Raw genomic sequence first — 25,461 nt, 5'->3', positions numbered from 1 at the left:
CGAATTATGACTTTTAAACACCGGTATACTTCTAATGCCTTTTTTTTAGCAATACAAAGCTCATTAAAACCTGGATTGATATCAACATGGGGTCAAATCTTAAAAAAAATAATTGTACCTCTGTTACGTGTTCTTATTGTTTTCATAATATCCCCTTTAATCATCTGTAATTGAGATACAATCAATGTATTGTTGAGCATCACTATCTTCATAAATGAATCCAGTACCGCCTCTGTAAATATAACGAAATAGTGTCAATGGTTTTCATTAAGTTGTTGGCATCTTTATGTAAGTATATAAAAAAGAAGATGTGGTATTATTGCCAATAAGACAACTGTCCACAAGAGACCAACATTCGTTTGTAAGTCAGTGAGACAGTATTAAGTGTCAATATAAATGGTGAATGTACTATAGTGGAGAAATTTGATCTGTTCCATTTCTAATACCATTATAAATCTTTAGCAATTAATGTACATGTCGAAGTAAACCAAACTGAATCGAATTAAAAATTAAAAATAGTATATCCACATTTAGCAAAAGAAAACAAGAATCTTTACCATAACTTCATTTAAAGTAAATGAGAATTATTCAAACCTTTTTTTTAAATTTATTTCACTTGACTGTACGCGGCTTAACCGGTTTGATTATTTAAGACCAGTCCATCTATAGACAGGTGTGTCGGGATAAACTTATCAATGCAGTGTCTAGTTATTCGTCCCCTGTCATACACTCAGTTCATTTGTGTATCCGTTTGGTGACACTGATAGGTGATTATAAATCAACTATGATTATAACGGCCATCATACTTATCACACACATCTTCAAATAGACTATCCTTATGCAAAGTAAAACGTAAGCTCCACCCGATCAGTTGAAATAAGATTGGTAATGTATCTTACTTAAAAAGGAATTGTTCATATAAATACAAAATTTGCAGGAAAATTATTAAACTTGTTTTTGTTAAGAAAAATGGTGCTCATTTTCATATATTTAAGTTTTACATTATCAATTGTGAATTGGATGGAGAGCTGTCTGATTGACATTTTTTCCGGAACTTCTTTTTATGGAGTAATAATTCGCCGAATCAACCCGGAAGATACCAAGTTTAAATAATATATGATTCAACGCATAAAATAATTCCGAGATATTGTCATGTTTCCCCTTATTCAAACACTTAATCATTTTTATATTTATCTTGGTTTTTTTCGCAAATTTGTGATTTACTTTATAATACTTCATCATTAAATTGTTTAGTGGAGAACTAATTTTTTCCTCCATTTATTAGACTGAACTACCAAAAATAAACATTTGTTAATTTGCTGCTACAATAGACATAATACAAGGACGGTATGTGAAATGAATTTAATAATGCAAAACTGTTTATAACAATTGTAAAACAAACCAGATAAAACAACTTTTGTGTGAAGGATATTAAAATCTTATCGATTCAGACTGTATTGGAAATAAATGGTTTGTCGTAAAACAAAAGTATTCTGACTACTTTGATTTGATAAAAATTGCTGCAAAAAATATTTCCCTTATAATAATATCAGACAAAAATAGCATCACCTTCTATCGATTAATTTGGTACAATAACTTACTTTTAAATTGACTTATATTTTCAATACAGCGCATTGGTGTGCGGTTATTGTTTTATGAAGGTACTGATATATTTTGTATTGGGCCTGCATAAAACATTCATAAAGTCTAGATCTAGATTTAACTTTTTTTTTATAAATGATTAGTTGAGCGTACTAAAACTTAAACACATCAGAAAAGAATATCCCAGTCTAATGTGGTCGGTAAAGTATAGGATGCAAATGATGCTAACCTTTCAATATATTTATATATCTCCCAATTGATACGATATTCCCGTGTTTGCATTTCTTATCATGATTTTCTTGATTTCTTGATAGAGGGTTGCTGCTTACAAGGAAGCTATTAAACCAAGGGTTCCAAATGGTGAAATTGAAAACATACCTTCGTAAATTTTACGGACGTAATCACGAGTTGGCTGACCGTTATGGAATTACCGTTTCAAAATGATATCTGATATGTTCCTTACGTCGTAACTACAATTCGCTTCCCTATTATGAATGTGTCATATCGAAATTTAGCTGTTGACCGGATTTGTTATCACATAAGCAACACGACGGATGCCACATGTGGAGCAGGATCTGCATACGTACCCTTCCGTAGAACCTGAGATCACCCTATTTTTTTTGTTATTTTTTATATTTATTTTTTGGGGGGACTAGGGGGGAGGTTGCTTATTCCTTAGTTTTCTATGTTGTGTCATGTGTACTATTGTTTGTCTGATTGTCTTTTTTATTTTAAGCCATGGCGTTGTCAGTTTATTTTAGATTTATGAGTTTGACTGTCCCTTTGGTATTTTTCGTCCTTCTTTTATATTATTTGACAAAATATAAGTCAGATAATGAATATTTTAAGGATTTTTTCGTCGTGTAACACATCTTAAGGTGTCAGAATTGCCCTTGCAAAAAACACACGCTGACCAATTATTGATGTGTTTAAAAACAAGAAAAACCTTAGAATATTCATTTGCTTCACTATTCCTTAAAGTTTTTAAACGAAATCATACGTCTACACTATTATCTTTTATTCCGGATGAAATTGATCATCAGTTTTGAAAACCTCGAATTATTCTTGTTACAGACAGGAATAGCATTTATGATAACAACGTTATATTATGAAATTCACCAGCTTCAAACACTTGTGTTTTCAAACCAGTCATCACAAACGACCTCCTAACAATTTAGATTGATTCCCTGTTCGTTACTGTTTGGCTCCATCTATCTGAGATACCCGTGTATTGCAAGTGACAGGATCACCCTTATTAAGATCATCGTACTTGTAAAAGAAAGCGAAATTACCATCTGCTTTCAGTTCTTCAACATCTTTAAAATCCTTTTCCATCTTAACAGACATCAATGTAAGGTTTGTCAGCAATTCTTCTGTCGTCAATTCTAGATAAGTCACTGTCAAAAGAAAAAAGTAAAATCACACAAATACTGGACTCCGATAAAAATTCAAATAAAAGAAACCCCTATCTATTACATGTTTAATACAAAACATCATAAAATATAACAGCCCTGTTTGCAAGGTTTTGATACGAAAATACATTTACTCAAATAATCTTTTATTACGTTTCTAATAAAACTAGTACATCTAAGATCTAATTTTGTTGACACGATATTAACACTTAAAACATTACTCTTTAACCGGTTTTCGATACATAATAATGTCCTTCTATTTTCATCCTTTGATATTTTTGCTTTTGCATAACATGCTTGCAGTGACATCAATTTTTATTATTTACATTACAACAACTTAAACACCACATGCCTATTTACAATTTATGTATTTTCCAAGTCAGTAGATTATTTTGTCCTCTCTCTCTCTCTCTCTCTCTCTCTCTCTCTCTCTCTCTCTCTCTCTCACTCTGTCTCTCTCTCTCTGTCTCTCTCTCTCTCTCTCTCTCTCTGTCTCTCTCTCTCTGTCTCTCTCTCTCTCTCGTTGTGTATATGATTTGAAATGTTTTATTGCGTCAACTTCAAAACCTACTAGTATGAAGAAAAGAGTATCTATTGCAGTTGATCCCATAACATCATCTGTCATCTTTTGCAGTTTAGTTGTGATTAATGAATTGATTAAAGAAGACTGTTTAATAGATAACGCCATTGCCGATTCTGTAGATAGAACAAATTGTGTATTCATTTCACGTTTTGCGTGTTTTGGGTACAATTTCTTTACTTTCATTCAATGTAAACTTGATTAGTTTGGAGCAAAGTTTCACGTCTTCAGTGACAATTTTAATTGAAAATACAATTAAACAAAATCTAAAGTGCAAGACTTTGATCTGTTGTATTATCATACTTTTAAAAGTTTCGTATAAAGTTCGTTTACAGAAAGAATAAATATCTAAAACAATGATTGGAATTTTGTATTGAAATTGATTAAAATTAAATTAAGAACAATTAAAAAACAATACTCAAATTTCAACTCTTGCTAGAAAAGAAAAAAATCATGTTTATTATAACAAATCGTCGATCTTCGTGTATTTGTTTCTGTCATAAACATGATAAATAAATCACACCATGCACATATAAACATGAAAAAGATAAGTTTTATTGAAATACCCATCAATTCAACAATTAGGTTATCGATCGAAAACGATTTTGTCATCAATGGAGGATGATAATTCAGTTTTTGGTGGAGTTCGTGTTGTTGCTCAGTATATAGTTTTCAATGTTGTTTCTTTTGTACTAGTATTTGTCTATATTTTTCATTATGAGCTATGGCGTTGTCAGTTACTTTTTTTTATTTATGAGTTTGACTGTTCCTTTGATATCTTTCGCCCCTTTTAACACCTTATCATGTTTTAGAATTTGATAGAATTTGGAAAGCTGTTCAAATCAGTTTTAATCGTTAGAACTGTTTCGATCCATAACATGGCATGCAAGTGTTTAGTTTTGGTCTTACCAGTTAAATCTTCAATCATGTAACAATAAACTGAAATATAATTTCCAGTTGATTAGCTAGGTATATCGGGACTAGCATATTTCTCTTCATTGTTATTGCTGTCAAAGGGCTAATAATGAAATGACCAGCAAACATATGTAGACTAGCTAAATTAAACATCCCTAGGACAACAGTTATCAAAAGTACCAGGATTATAATTTTATACACTAGACGCGCGTTTCGTCTACATAAGACTCATCAGTGACGCTCAAATCAAAATAGTTTAAAAGCCAAACAAATATAAAGTTGAAGAGCATTGAGGACCCAAATTTCCAAAAAGTTGTGCCAAATACGGCTAAGGTAATCTTCTCCTGGGGTAAGAAAATCCTTGGTTGTTCGAAAAATTCAAAGTTTTGTAAACAGAAAATTAATAAAAATGGCCATATAATTGATATTCATGTCAACACCGAAGTGCTGACTACTGGGCTGGTGATACCCTCCGGGACGAAACGTCCACCAGCAGTGGCATCGACCCAGTGGTGTAAACAGTTATCAAAAGTACCAGGATTATAATTTTATACGCCAGACGCGCGTTTCGTCTACATAAGACTAATCAGTGACGCTCAAATCAAAATAGTTTAAAAGCCAAACAAATACAAAGTTGAAGAGCATTGAGGACCCAAATTTCCAAAAAGTTGTGCCAAATACGGCTAAGGTTATCTACTCCTGGGGTAAGAAAATCCTTAGTTGTTCGAAAAATTCAAAGTTTTGTAAACAGAAAATTAATAAAAATGGCCATATAATTGATATTCATGTCAACACCGAAGTGCTGACTCCTGGGCTGGTGATACCCTCGGGGACGAAACGTCCACCAGCAGTAGCATCGACTCAATGGTGTAAACAGTTATCAAAAGTACCAGGATTATAATTTTATACGCCAGACGCGCGTTTCGTCTACATAAGACTCATCAGTGACGCTCTAATCAAAATAGTTTAAAAGCCGAACAAATACAAAGTTGAAGGGCATTGAAGACCCAAATTTCCAAAAAGTTGTGCCAAATACGGCTAAGATAATCTACTCCTTGGGTAAGAAAATCCTTAGTTGTTCGAAAAATTCAAAGTTTTGTAAACAGAAAATTTATAAAAATGGCCATATAATTGATATTCATGTCAACACCGAAGTGCTGACTACTGGGCTGGTGATACCCTCGGGGACGAAACGTCCACCAGCAGTGGCATTGACCCAGTGGTGTAAACAGTTATCAAAAGATACACAAAAGTGATAAATACTACCATCAAAGAAAAAACATTTTTGAAAAAAATACACCCTGCTATATATGACTCATTGAGAGATATAGCTTTTGTTTTTGATGCAATAACATATGTTTTACTACCTCTTAACAAAATATTAATAAGCTTTATAAATAAAATTGCATAGAGTTATTCTAAAACATGACAAACAAAGTTTACGAAACAGATCGCTGATGTATTTGTGTTCAATCAGTCTCTTTGAAAGTTATTTATATATATATTAATATCAAATTGTGTGTGTATCATGATCTTTAACAAATATAACGTTATCAGTCGAAATAGAAATTTGCTATTTTGATTTGAAACGAGTAAAGATAATAAGAGGATAGCAACACGAACTATGGAAGATATTTAATCACTTTCAAGGTGCCATTGCTAGATGATATCTGCTATCTTTGTGTGTATGTGTATACTTCATGTTGCATTTATAACAAAATTACGTTTCTGTATATAATCTACTTCAAATTACCAGATGCACGTATACTACTACTAAAACACGGAATATGTACACATTATATGTATCAATACACCTACCTATATTGCCAAGTTTTTTGTTAATCCTTTGTTTATTCTTTTTCTCGAACTTCCGCATTTCGTCTCTCAGCAATTTGTTTTCATTTAAAACGTTTCCGTTAAGATTTATAAAGCCAACACCTGTGGAATTTGTCAGATCTTGTAATGCATTATCCAATACAGTCAAAGATGATCTTACAGATAGCCTCGATCTTTTGGACTCAGATTTTGCTTTATTTAACTCATGTTGTTGTTGTGAAGTAATGTTTTGTAAAGTCTCAATGTTATAACTTAAGGTCTCCTTTTCTGACATTAAATCCTCCATTTTTTCCGCAGTGGTATTAATCTTTCGTTCTAAATCATGATTTTGTTTTTTCAGAAAATCAACTTCGCGATTAACTTTAAACAGAAGATTGTTGTAATTTCTGGTTAATTTTTTAGACATAGATTGTTCTTTATTTAACTCACGTTGTTGTTCTGTAGTTAGTGTTTGTAATGCCTGGATCGTTTGATTAAAGGATTGTTCATTTATAATTAGTTTCTCCATTTTGTCCTCAGTTTTGTTAAGCCTTTTAATCAGATCGTTAATATCACTTCTGTCCGTCTGAACTAATATAAGCAACTTGTGGTTATTGTCAGCCAATACATGCAATGTGGCATTAATTCTTTTCACAAGATCATTATCTATAACTTCAGCATTCCCGGAACTTACATCTAATAAAAATCCGAAACAGATACATGACATAACAGTAAAAACAAACAACCACATTTTGTTCATTTCATCCAAATCTTCTATCTAAAGCAACAACACATTAAACTTTAAGCAGGTGTTTTCATCAGTAGATCATTAGTTATATCGTTGTTAATTAAGGCTGTACTTCTAAAAACCGAACACATGTCTCAACTCATTACTATAAATAGTTCACCTTGTAATATCATGATAATACTTTTCAAAATCTGCTGTAATTAAATTTGTCGAACTTGCGCTGTGTCTTCTGATGAAAACATCATATAAATTAGGATCATTGTCTCCAGTTTGCACTGTAACAGTTGTAATCTACATATAAATCTTTTCAATTATGAATACACATATAACGCCAATTAAAAGATCTAACATTGCTGGGCTATTATTTGAAGCCCAGGTGTTAGTGTGGTCTAGCACACCGGTTACAGTGCAGGCGATTTGGTGTCACGATATCTCAGTAGCATGGGTTTGAATCCCAGCGAGGGAAGAACCAAAAATTTGCGAAAGCAAATTTACAGATCTAACATAATGGCGTTGATGGTTAGACGAGTTGTATATACAAAATGTTCACAGCCATGTATCACCATCACTGCTGGTATATGCATACTTATATTTCTTTTGTAATTTCATAAATTGATTGCACACCTGTTAAATGTATATATAACTGAGATATGTAAACAGGCACGTTGAGTGTTAATTCGTAACATCCAGGTTATCACAGATAACTTACGAACATATAAGAAAGAAGGACGAAATATACCAGAGGGACAGTCAAACTCATAAATCGACAATAAACTGACAACGCCATGGCTAAAAATGAAAAGGACAAACAGACAAACAATAGTACATATAACACAACATATAAAACTAAAGAATAAACACCGCAAACACCGCCAAAAAATAGGGGTGATCTCAGATGCTCCGGAAGAGCAAGCAGATCCCGATCAACATGTGGCACCCGTCGTGATGCTTATGAGATAATAAATCCGGTAAATAGTCTAATTCGGTAAGTCACATTTCAGAAAAGGAATGGGACTGTATTTACGACGTAAGGAACATGTTTGATATCATTTGTGAAATGGTTATTCCATAACGGTCAACCAACGCGTCCGAAGAGATGATTTTATCTTCAACATTTGGAACTCTTTATTTAATAGCTTTCGTGTGAGCAACAACCCTCTATCATGAAAATTATGATAGGAAATGCAAACACGGTAATCTCGTATCAATAGGGAGATATATACACCGTATGCAGGTGCTGCTGGAATGTTGATACTTAGAAATGGAAAGTTCACAATTGAAAAGCTGAAGTCATCTCTTTTGTCGTCAAGTTTTGTTTTCAATCGACCCTCATTGTCAATTTATATATGTAAGTCAAGATATGAGGCCGACTTAACTGTATATGTTGTATCCTTTATCTCTGGTTCAATGGGATAGATGCATTCAACTAAATTTTGAATTCTTTAGTGAAATAACATAATCTTTATAGCGGAAAGTAGAGTTAAAGGATAGTGCTAACTTCTTATCTTTCTTCCTAAGCAGTTCTTGTATGAAGTCAGTCTGAGTATAAGGTACAATTCGTTCCCATTGAAATGCCGGCAGTCTTTTGGAAAACACGTCCTCCGAACAAAACAAATATTTTGTCAATCAAGAAGTAAAGCATTTTGATAAGGTAGGTTTCAGAGAATTTTTTGTTTGAATCAGACAGATACTTTACAAAGAAGATTTTATACCCTTCTTAGACAAAAAATCTATAAAATCTGCACCTCATAAGATAAGTAAACGTATAATATAGGGGAATCTGATCTTATGACGGTTGTTCCAATCTGTACCTGTTAACAAACTTTTGTTTTAATTTTTAATATAATTCGCATGAATATTTTTTGATCTTAGATTGATTGATGCAAATAAACATTAAGTGAAAACATTATAAATATTCAGTTCAAAATGAATTATAAATCGATACAGTACAAATGCAGATTATTTTTATATTGTTATGTATCAATCATCAGATGAAGCAATATTTTTTAGATACATCTATAGACTAATTATATTTCGAAATATAGTTTAACGTTGTGTCATATATTCCGGATTAACATCCGTATAAAAATCAGTATGGCCTTCCGTAGAAAAAAAAGAATCGTCCTTTTAAATTTGTTCTTTTCGTTCCATACAGGAATTTTAGAATTGTGCATTTCGTGCAAGTGCTGCTGTGGTCGGTTTTAATTGTAGTCTTTTCAGAATTGTTAAAGTAACAGTATGTTACAATTAAAAAAAATATATGGATACAATAATTTGGATGTTACACGTCTTTTGATTGGCTGAAAGTATTTTGTGTTAGATTATATGCATACTTTTTTCACTTAACCGTAATGTGATCAACGGTTTTTTTTCTCGTGATGTACTCCTTAAAAAAGAAAGTGTGCAGAATTAAATTGTAAGGAATGACTTGTATAAACCTACATAGTGTCAACCATTATGACTTAAATATAATTCTAGATAAATGGTATTCATTACTAAGGATTTTCTATCTCAGGAATAAATTACCATAGAAATATTTGGGAAACATCGTACCTTATTCACCCTTTTTAAATTGTTTGACTTTTTTGTGTTCAATAGTTGACAAAGGTAACAGGATAATAATTTTGTACGCCAGACGCGTATCGTTTGCATCAAACACATCAGTGACGCTCAGATCAAAATAATTAAAAAAAAAATTAAAAGAAATTAGGCCAAACAAGTATAAAGTTAAAAAAACATTGAGGACCTAAAATTCCACAAAAATGTGCCAAATACGGCTAAGGTAATCTATACCTGGGAAGAAAAAAATCATTAGTTTTCTTTTTGAAATATTCAAAGTTTTGTAAACAGAAAATATGGGCTGGTGATACCATTGGGGACGAAACGTCTATCAGCAGTAGCATCAATCCAGTGCTGTAAATAGTAGGTACCAGGATTATAATTTAATACGCCAGACGCGCGTTTCGTTTGCATAAGACTCGTCAGTGATGCTCAGATCAAAATAGTTATAGAGCCAAACAAGTACAAATTTAAGCTAAAGAGCATTGAGGACCCACAATTCTAAAAAAGCTGTGCCCAATACAGCTTAGGTAATCTATACCTGGGATAAGTGTCATTTATGAATCTTTTATAGGTAAACATTTTGTTTATATACATCATTACACTGAGAAAAAAATATAAGCCTGCTAGAAACGCAGAGGTCAAACCATATAAGGTTATGGCAAATTTGGAGACAATATTCAAGCTTGATACTGTATGAATTTGAATTCTATTATATAATATATGTTTCTGACAGGTTTCTGGTCAAAGATCTTAGAATTAAAAATCTATTGCGCAAAACTGTGCAAATGCAGATTTCCTATTGAAGCTTTCAGAAACATTAATTTTAAATTTGTTTAATTTTTAGAAAACAAATATGAACCCCTTAAAAAATGTGCCTCCACCCCCAACATTGAACCCTCCCATTTTGGAGCAATTACTTAAAACCCAATTCCAGCCGTCACTTTGTAGTATGGAATCTTGTAGTACAATTTTAGAGAGATCCTCACACTTAAACACAAGTTATTGTCTGGAAACTTCACAAGTGATTCATTTGGAAATTTTTTGGGCCCTAATTCCTACAATGTTGGGACCATAACTTCCTCAATCAATTCCAACCTCCTTTTATTGGTATTTAACCTTCTTGTAAAATTTCATAGAGATGTATTTACTTAAACTTAGGTTATAATTATCTTGACACCAAAGGTGTCTTCAGACGACAACGACACAGACGACGACATCATACCATTATTAGAACCCCAAACCATGTTATGGTCGTTTAAAAAGTATTTCGGAATGAATTTATAAAAAAAGACTTTTATGATGAAAATGCCTTAATACAAACAATACAATCTATAGATGTCATAAAGTTGTTTCTTCAGATACGTTGAAGAAGAACAGTGTAATTGTTTTACAACTGTTTTAAATGGATTTGAATTATATAAACAGTTCAAAGTTAACTAATTTTGAAAGCAACCACATACTTTATTTTAATTTTAGATTTTTTTTAATTTAGATAAAATTTTGACACACAGCTCATAAAAAATCAAAACACAGACAGATGATAAAAATATAAAAGATAGAGGAAACTGATTTACACCAGACAGACATACGAATCGTTTATCAACTAATTAACACTGACATATATATTATAGATATTGTTAAAGAGTGCTAAGTATAATCGCGTTCACGGTAGTATTTAGAGTGATCACAATCGGCAATCCCCGGATCTGTTGTTAGATTTGCCAAAGGAATATACTGTAACAATAAAAATCTTGAAATTAATACAATTAAAAAAATAGATAATAATAAATAAATAAGCTTTATTTAGAGTCAGCAATGTATATAAACATATGCAACGTTTTTTCGTTTATTTCATGCATCACTGGGTTTAATGATCATGATATAATTAGATTAGTTACTTAGCCGCATTAACTTTTATGAAGTAATTCCTAACAATCTATGTTCTCGCCTTCAAACAGATTGTACTTGTTAAATATCAAATCAATCATGTTAATCAGCTGGTGTCCCGTTACGATGTAGATGCAGGTGCCTCGGTTGACCTCAGTTTCAGTTCAACTTAGCTCCGGGCTCCGGGATCCGGGCTCCTGTAATAAAGCTCATGTTGAATATTTCTTTGTTCAGAGTTATTTAACCATATTGTAATCAGGTTATTAGAGTAGTCTAAAAGAGAGAAATAGTTGTAGATACGATATACGAGAGAGACGATTTTGTGTACGAGAGGAGTGTACGTAGGGGCTTTAGGATTATGTCACCGAATTGGTAAGCCTGCAGTTAAGATGTTGTAAACTTGTATTGCTGTTACGTGTACTTTAGATTTTGAATAATACAGTATTGAACTTTTAATCGACTTTGTGTTTATGTTAACTTTCAAGACTTCGTTCAGACTACACCGGATCCATTTATTTATTTATATGACCCGGATTCCCTTAATCACGCTACCAGATATTTTTAGGGTAACCCTGTTAAAGAGTATACTTGGCATTTGTCGTCCGTGGACTTGTGAAACGTAGACACCAAACAACAAAGCACAGAAATACACACTTTAGTTTAAGTCCTCATACTTAAACAACTTTTTCGTCACACATATGTAGAATCAAATTGTAAAAAATTACTTATATATACCTACATCATGTCAACCACTGTTATATATGAACTTTAAAAAACAATAGAGTTAATTATATAGAACAAATAAGTTAAATTGATTTGAACCATTGTCAATTCTTAGTGTTTAAATGATGAGTCTTTTGTAGATGAAACGCGCGTCTGGCGTATATACAAATTTTAGTGCTGGTATCTATGATGAGTTTATTTCCAACATTGTACCTAATTATTTAACATTTTTAGAGTTCTTTTTAATTTTTTAGGCGTTTTTTTAAAGATTAAAAAGCCTTAAAATTCCTTTAAATTTACATTGTGATCTACAGTTGGTTCTTACCTGTGTTAACTCATGCTAGAATACTGCACCGTAGTTAAATTTCGGTTCATCAAGTAGTTCGAAAACTATAACACGATTACCTTGTTTAACATGATGTATATACTGTAACATACTTGTCTCATTTTTTGTACCCACAATGGATTTATCTACAACAAGTTCTCTGTGGGGATTATAATACTTCAAACAATTTATTGTTAACGAAATCAAGTAACGGTTTGAACCTTTGAAATGATTTTTTAAGCTGGATCATTACGCTTGGGGAGTTTTTTTAATTTCAAAATGTGTTGGAATCAGTTTCGATTGAACATTCTAAGGAACCAGGTTGTAGACTGAGATGGACTGTGTTATTTCAATATTCTTCAAATGAGACTTTCCTAATAAAGTCTATGATTTTTTTGGAAAAGATAGTTTGTTTCCAGTTTTTAGAGAAAAAATAATTTGTTTTTGAATCTGAGAAAAAAAAAGTTTGTTTCACCCTCAGCTGCCACTATGTGTTATGCTAAAATTGAAATAATTAATTGTTTTCTACTTGTCGCAAAAAAAAAGATTGTTTTTCGTCGCAGGCGAAGAAAAAAAGTTTGTCCAGAACAAAATCCATAGATAACCCCCCCCCCCCCCCCCGTCAGAAAATGAAATGGTTGCTGGCTTATGTATACAGATTGGTTTCAGTTTTAGATCACTGAGCATAGGTTACTCAAAAGGGCAAACTTTTTCAAAGTATGAGATTACCTTACATGCTTATGGTAAAGTGAGAAATTTTGCTAGCTATATATATAAAAACAGGTTCAATCCAAAACTTTCTACATAAAAAAATGTCTGCACCAAGTCAGGAATATGACAGTTGTTATCCATTTGATATGAATCAGCTTTTGATTTTGTAATATGATAAGGGACTTTCAGTTTTGAATTTTCATCGAAGTTCAGTATTTTTGTAATTTTACTTTTTTTCAGAAGCAGATACAAATTTGTGAGAGTTCTGTATAAGGAGGCAAAACTAATAAAAAATAAAATTCTTTAAGGGAAAAAACTTACATTACCACAGCAAAGAAACACAAAACAAAACGGGATAAACAACATTTTTAAAGTATCAGAAAATATATATATATATATATAAAGAAAGAAAGAAACAACAGAAAATATTTTATACAGACACTCAAAATGTCAAAATCCAATACAATGTGTTCATTCTTCGTATAGATATCGTAAAATATCAGATGCTCGACACTATGTGAAACTTTGTATATTGTCTGGAATCGCTAGTTGATCCGGGATTACCATTATCCGCTTCTGGAATCGTATCCGATATTGTAAAATGTTGTCTTCACGGCAGCCATTTTATTGTGTTCACGATGTCGTTTTTGTCAATCAGATACGATTTTACTTGAATTTACACATTATTTGTCCGCGATTTTCTATGAAAAGCTATCGGTTGAACAAAATGAACATCGCTGTCATGAATTATAATGATGAAAATAAGTTTTTAGATAGTTTATTTGGAGACTTTGGTGAAAAAGGTTTGCAAAGTAGTTTCTTATTTTCTTTCTGCAAGTGGAAGGTCGTAGCTAGAAACCAAGTCTTATTTCCGGGTGCAAAAGTGGAAGGTCACGAACCCTCGGATCACCGCTAATTTGCAACCCTGCCTCCAAATTGAAAAGATATGAAAATTTCGTCTTATAATTTGAAATCGCCGCCAACAGCATGAACAGTTGAACTGATAATATAATAAACTACTGACGTTGTACTACGTATTGATGACAAACAATAGTCTTACGACTTTGCCATTTGGAGAATCTAAACTACTCGTCTTACGAGATTTTCGGCGATTAAATATTTCATACAATTGTTCTTTGACATCTTAGCCAAAAGCACAGGTCATAATAAACTACACAAGGAATTCTAATGAGCACTACTTCCTTCGTGTATATATATATATTGCTGGTCATATATTTTTGTAATCCAGTATAAGAAGTATCAAAAAAGTGTTCAATTAGTAATATTTAACATAGTAGCCAGCTTGATAATAACAATGGCAAGAATTTCAGCATTTATTGGGTGGAACACAAATCTAGGGTGCTCGCATAATGCAGCTTAACTGCATAAAAATCATTCGACACAGGAAAAATCCTAAAAGATTGGAAACATGCAAATGTCTCTTTATTTTAAACTAGATGCTCTCAAGAGCCTGTCTTGGATGATGGATCGGCTACAAAGTAACAACACGTTGTCAGCACCTCAAAAGGCATGTCCATACCATGTTTGGTTTCATTCCATGCAAAAGGTTCTCTTTATTATTATTTTTATTATTTGTATGGATTTCCCATAGGGTCCTATGTTAAACTAAGTCCCCTGCTGGCGACCATCTTGAGTGATGGATGGGATACAAAGTTACAACACTTGGTCAACACCTCATAAAGGACATTCTGCCATGTTTGGTTTCATTCCATTCAGTGGTTCTTTAGAAGAAGTTCAAAATGTAAAATGTTAACGACGATGGACGACGACGGCCAACGGACGCCATGTGATGAGAATAATCTCACTTGGCCTTCCTGGCCAGGTGAACTAAAAAGTTGATAAACACACCACAATAAACTATAGACACATATCTGTCACATGCTTACTATGTAAGATCATGGTACACATAATAGCCAATAGCATGATGGACCACCTAGAAAATAACACAAGAGTGCACACACTGAAATGTCTCGCCTTCTTTACTAATAATTGATATTATGTTGATAGCTCTAATAATAAAGCTTTATTACAACTGTCACATAAACCTAACATAAACCAAGAAAACTAAACATTGACCTTTGAACCAAGAAAATAAGTAATGAACTGTAAAAAATTAGGTCAAAGTCAGATAAAACCTGCGCGACTGAAATGTAGATCAGGAAATATTTCCATACACCAAATATAGTATTAGAAAAAAAGGCCAAAACTCAAAAACTTAACTTTGACCACTGAACCATGAAAATGAGGTCAAGGTCATATGACACCTGCCAGGTAGACCTGTACACCTTAGAATCAGTCCATACACAAAATATAGAAGACCTTTTGCATACAGTATAAGAAAAACAGACGAAAACACAAAAACTTAACTATAACCACTGAACCATGAAAATGAGGTCAAGGTCAGATGACACCTGCCAGTTGGACATGTACACCTTACAGTGCTTCCATACACCGCATATACTAGATCTTTTGCTTATAGTATTTCAGATATGGACTTGACCACCAAAACTTAAACTCGTTCACTGATCCATGAAATGAGGTCGAGGTCAAGTATAAACTGTTTGACGGGCAAGAGGGCCTTGCAAGGTACGCACATACCAAATATAGATATCCCATTACTTATAATAAGAGAGAATTTAACATTACAAAAATTCTTAACTTTTTTTTCAAGTAGTCACTGAACCATGAAAATGAGGTCAAGGACATTGGACGTGTGACTGACGGAAACTTCGTAACATGAGGCATCTTTATACACAGTATGAAGCATCCAGGCCTCCCACCTTTTAAAATATAAAGCTTTTAAGAAGTGAGCTAACACCGCCGCCGCCGCATCACTATCCCTATGTCGAGCTTATATGTATCACCATTAGTCATTGACGTATATGCATCACCGTTTGTCATTGACGTGTATGCATCACCGTTAGTCATTGACGGATATGCATCACCGTCAGACATTGGCGTATATGCATCGTCTCTGTGCATTAACGTATATACATCGCCGTTAGTCATTGACAAATATGCATCAGCGTTGGACATTGACGTATATGCATCACCATAAGTCATTGGCGTTTATTACTTACCGTTAGTTATTCACGTATATTCATCGCCGTTAGTCATTGACACATAAATATCACAGATATTCATTGACGAATATTCATCAGCGTTAGTCATTGGCGTATATAAACATCACAGATAGTCATTGACGTATATACATCACAGATAGTCATTGACGTATCTTCATCACCGTTAGTCATTGACGTATAGTCGTTGACGTATTTACATCACTGTTAGTTATTGACGTATATACATCGCCGTTAGTCATTGAAATATATGCATTGCCGTTAGTCATTGACGTATATAAACTTCACCGTTAGTCATTGACGTATAGTCAGCACCGTAAGTTATGGACGTATATGCATCACCGTAAGTCATTGACGTATATCCATCACCGTTAGTCATTGACGCATGTCCATCACCGTTAGTCATTGACGTATATATACATCACTGTTAGTCATTGACGTATATCCATCGCCGTTAGTCATTGACGTATATTCATCTCCGTTAGTAATAGACGTATATTCATCACCGTTAGTCATTGACATATACACATCGCCGTTAATCATTGACGTGTATGCGCCGTTAGTCATTATCGTATGTTCGTCACCGTTAGTCATTGACGTATATGCATCTACGTTAGTCATTGACGTTTATGCATCACCGGTATTCATTGAGGTATATTCATCACAGATAGTCATCGACGTATATTCATCACTGTTAGTCATTGACGTATAAACATCGCCGTTAGTCATTGACGTATATATAAATCGCCGTTAGTCATTGACGTATATACATCGCCGTTAGTCATTGACGTATATATACATCTCTGTTAGTCATTGACGTATATACATCGCCGTTAGTCATTGACGTATATTCATCGCCGTTAGTCATTGACGTATATACATCGCAGTTAGTCATTGACGTATATACATCGCAGTTAGTCATTGACGTATATACATCGCCGTTAGTTATTGACGTATATACATCGCCGTTAGTCATTGACGTATATACATCGCCGTTAGTCATTGACGTATATGCATCGCAAATTTGCTATTTAGCCGGCACTGAATAAAACTGTTCACTGATGTGATTAGTCTTGTTAGCAGAGAATAAAAAAGCTTAATAATAATTCAAAATCATTTTATCACAATATCGAGCATCAAAAAAACAGTACAATCAAAAATAAAATATTGAAGATGTTCATATAAATAAATAATTTATAACTTAAAAATGTTAATTAAAAGCATGAAAACACCATCAAAAGATCAAAGAACTAGCTGCAAACGGCAGTTCAACAGAGGAGCTCTGGATAAGCTTTAAGACTAACTTAAACCAGTCTGAGAGTGTGGCAAATCAAATCCCGCACAAAACCGCAAAACAGAAAGACAGCCTGCCTGGGCTCATACCTCCTGTACGCAAACTTATAAAACGCCATGACAGATTGTACAAAAAACATAAAAAGTCAGCTGATCTTACAATAATATCCAAACTTAAAGAAACAAAGAGAATGGTACAAAGAGAGCTCCGTCGTTCATATCGGAAATACATTGAGAACATCGTAACACCTAAGGAGGAAAACAACCAATATAAAAGTATAAAACGTTTCTGGACATACATCAAACATCAGAAAACAAAGCAATGGAGTTGCACCACTTCGCAGTGAACTATACTACACATACACCCTGTAGACCACGCAACCATTCTAAATAAGCAATTCCAATCTGCCTTTTCCACCAAGGACACATATAATAAATACGAGTTTAAAACCAGATGCAATATGCCAGGTCAATATTCCTAATTAGCAAAGGAACTCAATATAGAAAATGGTATATTCAAACTTCTGAAAAAAAATTAATCCAAATAAAGCAGCAGAAGCAGAACACATTTGTATATACATTACTAAATATATTTTTTTCTAAAATATTTTGTAAAAAGTTTATATATTTTTTTCTAAAATATTTTGAAAAAAGTTTATATATTTTTTCTAAAATATTTTAAAAAAAAGTTTATGTCCGAATCTGTGTAAAATCTATGGTTTAAATATCCTGCCATGCGATAAAAAAAAGTGTTATGTAAAACTACGCACATCATAAAAATGACAATATATTACGGATTACAAATGTGTCGAGGTTTGTGATTGGATAACATATACAGCACAGAGATGTCAGTATGTATTCAGGAAACTGCCGGGGTATATACAACGCTTTTATCCCCAATTGGAACCTCAGAAACGTCATCATAACACCGGTTACTATGTGACGTAGTCAAAAGCTATTAGACTGTCAAAGGCTCACAGAGGGAAAATAATGACGTGCTTCAGTCAATAATACATTTTTGATACAAAATCTCGCAATTAACACTTTTAATACTTAAATAATGTTAAAAGTGTTATTATAAATTATTACATACAGGATAAAATAATATTCACAGCAAATTAGAAAATCCTTCACGTATGCCGAACATATCAGGTTATGTTTTTCAATATATATGTGTTGTCAACAAATACTCTTTTTTCTTCTCTTTATATGGTGTAACGCTCTTAATAGCTTCCCATGCATCTTTTTGACGATACTTTTTGATTAATTTGAGGCAAATAAGAGGCAGTTATTAAAAGTTCAGGTCTTGCTTCAACTTGTTCCTCAGTTTTATCGGTCGTCCCTCTGTCTATATCACTCTGTTCAGCTCTTAATATTATTCCGTATCATGTCTTTGTGACGTCAAATACATACAGGATAAAATAATATTCACAGCAAATTAGAAAATCCTTCACGTATGCCGAACATATCAGGTTATGTTTTTCAATATATATGTGTTGTCAACAAATACTCTTTTTTCTTCTCTTTATATAGTTTTACGCTCTTAATAGCTTGCCATGCATCTTTTTGACGATACTTTTTGATAAAATCAATGTATGTAATTGAGGCAAACAAGAGGCAGTTATTAAAAGTTCAGGTCTTGCTTCAACTTGTTCCTCAGTTTTATCGGTCGTCCCTCTGTCTATATCACTCTGTTCAGCTCTTAATATTATTCCGTATCATGTCTCTGTGACGTAAAATACGTTGACCCGGCCTTAATAAGTTTGCCTCGGACTTATCAGCGACGTCATAATGTTTGAACCGACGTTGATAACTTTGACTCGAACTTATCAAGTCATCTTTTGTGTGCTGGTGAAACAAAGAAAACACTTCAGAAACACGCAAATATAGCCCGATAAATCGATTATCAGATTATCTGCATATTGATATTGTAAAATATCAGATGCTTGACATTATATGACGTCTTTTTGATCTCGTTTGCTACGCTCACTCGACAAAAAGCTTCATATTATGTCTCGCAGCTGATATTTTACGATATCAACATGCAGATAACCTGATAATCGGTACGTATTTGTATTTTAATTTTTAAAATATATTTAATTTGATAGTAAAAAGTTTAAGTGTTTATATGAGTAACATTTACAAAAGTTCTTAAATATAAAATTTTGATATTTTTAAATAATTATTCTTATATTCTTACATTTTATTTCAATTGAGATATAAATTATTCAGTGCCGGTCAAATAGCAAATTTGCTATTTAGCCGGTGCCGGTCAAATAGCCGCTGCCTTTTTTTAATTATGCCATGTGGGTACATGCTTAATGGCGTATATGTCACATGTTATTAATTGGTTCGTAATTAGTACCGTCTTCCTAGCGGATATGCCGCATGTTTGTGTCATTAGAGTTTTGTCTTTAAAATTGATGTATACATGTATGCTTTGTTTGGGGCAATATGCGCAATAGTTTCACCATAGGCGGTAACAGTAGTGTTGTGTTCTGTATCTCAGTCTGTATCGTAAACTTGAATGCGTTCGACGATGATCGAAGTTGGGACATTTTCAAATATGGTTAAATTTTAGGGATACGCAGTGTCCTTCATTTTATCGTAAATGAGCATACCATAAATTATTTCGTCTTGCGGATTTTCATGGTACAAAAATACAAATGTACCTTTTTTTCACACAATAATGTCTTTGAAAATTTAATACTTTTCATACATCTAATAACACCACAGTTTTTATTCTTTGGTCCTCTACTTCCCAACTCAACACAAATGTTTAAACTCAGTCACTTGTTACAAATTGAAACTAAGGCTTGTACACTATTCTTCTACAGAGATTTTTTGTATACACAACAACTTTTGTGATACTTAATTGGAGGTGCATTATGGATATTTATTGACCCATTCGTTTTTTTAGAGTACTGTCTCATTGACAGATATGTCGCATAGTTTCACGTGTGTCTTTGTGATATGTCACATTGATGGATATGCCACATTGATCTTTTATTATTTTTATTGTTTAAGGTATGGTCTGGTAGACGCATACGTCAATTTTATTATTTGTTTCATTAGGGAACTATCTCATCGACATATTTATGCCACACTATATTTATGTCGTTAAATGACTGTTTCATCGACGGATGTACCAAATTGTTATTGATTCCTATTGTTAGAGGAATGTTTCATTGACGGGTGTGCCACATTATATTTGTGTCGTTATAGTACTGTTTCATCGACGGATGTACCAAATTGTTATTGATTTCTGTTGTTAGAGGAATGTTCATTGACGGGTTTGCCACATTATATTTGTGTCGTTATAGTACTGTTTCATCGACGGATGTATCAAATTGTTATTGATTCCTGTTGTTAGAGGAATGTTTCATTGACGGGTGTGCCACATTATATTTGTGTCGTTATAGTACTGTTTCATCGACGGATGTACCAAATTGTTATTGATTTCTGTTGTTAGAGGAATGTTTCATTGACGGGTATTCCACATTATGTTTGTGTCGTTATAGTACTGTTTCATCGACGGATGTACCAAATTGTTATTGATTTCTTTTTAGAGGAATGTTCCATTGACGGGTATGCCACATTAGATTTGTTTCGTTTCAGGACTGTTTTATTGATGAATGTGCCAACTTTTTATTGATTTGTGTCTTTAGAGGACTGTTTCATTGACGGGTGTGCCACATTATATTTGTTTCGTTTCAGGACTGTTTTATTGATGAATATGCCAACTTTTTATTGATTTGTGTCTTTAGAGGACTGTTTCATTGACGGGTTTGCCACATTGTATTCGTGTCGTATAAGGGATGTTTCATTGACGGATGTGCCAATTTTTTTATAGATTTGTGTCGTTATAATACTGTCTCAAGAACGAATATGCAACATCATATGTTTGTCCTTAGGATGCTGTGTCATTGACGAATATGTGGTCACCGTATCCAATGAGACAGTACCCTATTTTTCCTATATTACTGGTGTCGATAAGGTATGGTCTGGTTTACGTATATGTCGTATTTCTTTTATTTGTGTCCATTGGGTAATGTGTCATTGATATATACGACACATCATATTTAAGTAAATGCTACAAAAACCTACATGCCACGGTTTTTGTTTGGTGTCGTTCAAGTATTGTCTAGTTGACGTATTAGTGCAACATTGTTTATTTGTGTTGTTAGGATTGTTTTTATTTATGATGGACATGCCACATTGACAAATTAAAAGAGTTAGTATTACTTTGTTTCATTAAAAAAAAATGGCAAACGTAGGTACATGTACACGTATCTAGTTTTTGGAAGGGATACATCCTACTTTATGAAGAATCACTCTGATTCAAACAAAAACATATCTGAAACTGACATTATCAAGATGCTTGATTTCTTGAACAACATATTTGTTACGTCTAATTGGAGAACATGTTTTTTTTTAATGACGGAATACCAATGAGCACCAATTGTGCCCCTCTTCTTGTTGCCTTGTTATGAGGCTGATCTCATACAGGAACTTCTTAGGAAACAAGATAAGAAGCTAGCAATACCTTTTTTCATTACGTTCCGCTATTTAGATGATGTTCTCTCACTTAAAAATACAATATTTGGTGACTATGTTGAACGAATCTATCCCATCGAACTTGATATAAAGGATACCGGAGTATTACAGATACAGATAAGTCTGCTTCATATCTTGACTTACATCTAGAAATTGACAACGAGGGCCGTTTGAAAACAAAACTTTACGACAAAAGAGATGAATTCAGCTACCCAATTATAAACTTTCTATTTCAATGTAGTAACATTTTAGAAGCGCCTGTATACGGAGTATATATCTCTTAATTGATACGATATATCGGGCTTTGAGGTTTGTTGGTCACAAGGCAGATATTCAAACCAAGAATTCCAAATGAAGAAGTTGAAGTCATCCCGTCGTAAGTTTCTAAACGGAGGAAACGGAAAACGGAACGGAAACGGAAAGGAAGTTTTATATAGACGGAATTTAATGGAGGAAATAAAGAACTATTAAAGTTAATAGATCTTGTCTTGCTAGGTCGATTACTTCTATAAGAAGTCATTTGACCGCTTTGACGTGAATAGACATTAGGTAGTCTAAGAGCGCAACACTCTAATACAATTGAGAATAAAAACGGGGTATATGTGAAAGGGGCAACAACCCGACCAGAGAGCAGACACCACCCGAAGGCCACCAATGGATCTTCAGCGCAGCGAGAAAATACCGCACCTGGAGGTGTTCTCAGCTGGCCCCTTAATAAAATTGTGTACTAGTTCAGTGAAAATGGGTGTCACACTAAACTCCAAAACATATACAGTGATTAAATTAAAAATATATATACAAAGACCAGAGGGAGAGGTTCCTGACTTAGGACAGGCGCAAACGTGCGGCGGTGTTAAACATGTTTTGTTAGATCGTTACCCGCCCCTATACCTCTAGCCAATGTAGAATAAAGAAATATATATATAAAGCAAAACACACAGCAAAACTCATTTTAAAAGAAGTCCCAGTCCGATGTCAGATTAGACATGTTTTTCTCATCAGGTTTTCGTTATTCATCGCGTTTTTTTTTTAACAAATCCGAATTGTATAAACTAATTACAGTTGATTGTATTGAGTTTGTAGGTAAAGTAACTATCTGTGGTTAGCTTGCTAGCTGTATCCTGAAGTCATTTTTATGTAAGGTGACTTCCCTTCATTCGAAAAAGTCTAGTTTTACAGACAAATACATTTGCCTTTAATGGGACTAGTCTACGTTTAAAGACGGGAAGTTTACCTAAGATAATAATGGCTTCACGGTTCAGTCAGCGAGCAAGCTATAAACAAAGATACTACCTTTAACTACACATTCAACGCAATCAGCTGTAATGTTCACGGTCCGTTTTAGCTAACGTCATTTTTTTAGAAAATCGCGTTATTTATATTACATACAAATATGATATTTTTCTTGTGTGTTAAAATAAATTCCAAAACTAGTCTATTCAATCCATTTTGGTGAAAACGCCTAACATTTTCATGGCTAATATCTTTTTATAAGAGTATGAATTTTGTCAGAACATGACTCTAAATGGAAACATGTTTCCAAAGCATTCTTCTCCCTTTTTGATTTAGAGGACTTATTTATGAGCAGATGTGAATTTGAGTTTTTAAATTTAAAAGCACCTCTTTTTTATATAGAAGTGCTATCTGCTTGGAAACGTTTCAAGGGTATTTTCATCCCGTTAAATGCATTTCATGTAAGAAAAGAATTTATTTGGTTCAATCCGTTTATCAAGGTTAACAGAACGAGTATTTTTTACAGATCTTGGTACACGAAAGGCATAAGGTTCATTAATGATATTGTAGATGATAAAAGCGAATTTTTGTCTCATGATGCTATTAACAAAAAATATAATTTGAATGTTACTTTTGTAGACATTCTTTCTATTAAACTTGCTATACCACGTGACTGGAAAGATTTGTTATTAAAACAACACATGTCACCTAAGAGCAACTCTTTTGGATTCGTTTTTGAGCATGAGAATAAAAAAATGCCTATTAGCAAATTATATACTAAAGATGTATATTCACTTTTTATCGATCGGGTAAGTGTTTCTCCTATTTCACAACAAAGGTGGGAAGAAAGTTTTAATATAGAAATTAGTGACGAAAAGTGGAACAATATTTATTCACTAGCTTTTAAATGTACTATTGAAAGCAAACTACAAGCTTTTCAATATAAAGTGTTACACAGAATAGTCTCACATAATTATCTCCTTGAAAAATATAAACTTTCTTTAACTAATGAGTGTGCCAGTTGTAAAGAAATAGAAACTATAGAGCATACATTTTTTGAATGTATAGAAATAAAACGATTTTGGAGAGAATTTTCTAATTGGTGGCATTTAGTTTTTGGAGTAAAAATATTTTTGAATAAAGACAGTGTCAATTTTGGTATATTGAATTCTGATAACTTAGTGGTAAACTATTGTATTTTACAGGCAAAATATTACATTCATTATGTAAAGTACACACAATTAGACAGATTGTTTATATCTGTGCAAGCTTTTCTCAAATTTTTGAAAAGACGTCTGGAGATATTAGAATATTTATATCTTTCTAAAGACAAGCACGAGTCATTTGTCGACAGATGGGGGGAATTTATGGAAGTTATTAATTAATTAAATTTTATTCTCGATATGATCATGTATATTTAATGTATTCCAAAGTATCTTTTACTTGTATCATATACCGATTATTCACATCATTTACTTGTATTTGTTTTTACTATGTCTTATTCGTAAAATATCAATAGTAGGACTATGCCATATGTCAATCACTTATATATTGTAAAAATGTATGTATGTATGTATGCACTGTAGCTTGAACACCAAAAAGATCAATAAAAAATTAAAAAAAGAGTATGAATTACACATAACAGATAAAAACATGTAGTACATTGTTATCTTACTCAGAATTTTTTTTTCGATTTTCAATATCAACATTTGAACAAGAGAGAGAAAGATACCAGTGGGACAGTCAAACTCATAAATCGAAAATAAACTGACAACGCCATGGTGGCTAAAAATGAAAAAGACAAACAATATTACACATGACACAACATAAAAACTAAAGAATTATCAACACGAACCCCACCAAATACAAGGGGTGATATCAGGTGCTCTGGAAGGGTAAGCAGATCCTGCTCCACATGTGGCACCCGTCAGATACGGGACAAATGAATTGCCAATGTTAAAAGAATGACGATAAATTATTATCCGACCATCGAAAAT

The 25,461-nt window shown here is 33.1% G+C and overlaps 1 protein-coding gene across 2 annotated transcripts in view; it reads left to right on the top strand.

The window, feature by feature from the left end:
- The window catches only part of LOC134692754 (glycine amidinotransferase, mitochondrial-like), a 647,170-nt gene that overhangs the window by 90,371 nt on the left and 531,338 nt on the right, over positions 1 to 25,461 (top strand). The gene's annotated exons all lie outside the window — the stretch shown is intronic.

This window comes from Mytilus trossulus, chromosome 12, assembly GCF_036588685.1.
Source record: "Mytilus trossulus isolate FHL-02 chromosome 12, PNRI_Mtr1.1.1.hap1, whole genome shotgun sequence".
NCBI classification, from domain to species: domain Eukaryota; kingdom Metazoa; phylum Mollusca; class Bivalvia; order Mytilida; family Mytilidae; genus Mytilus; species Mytilus trossulus.
This window is presented reverse-complemented; position numbering and strand designations above follow the sequence as displayed.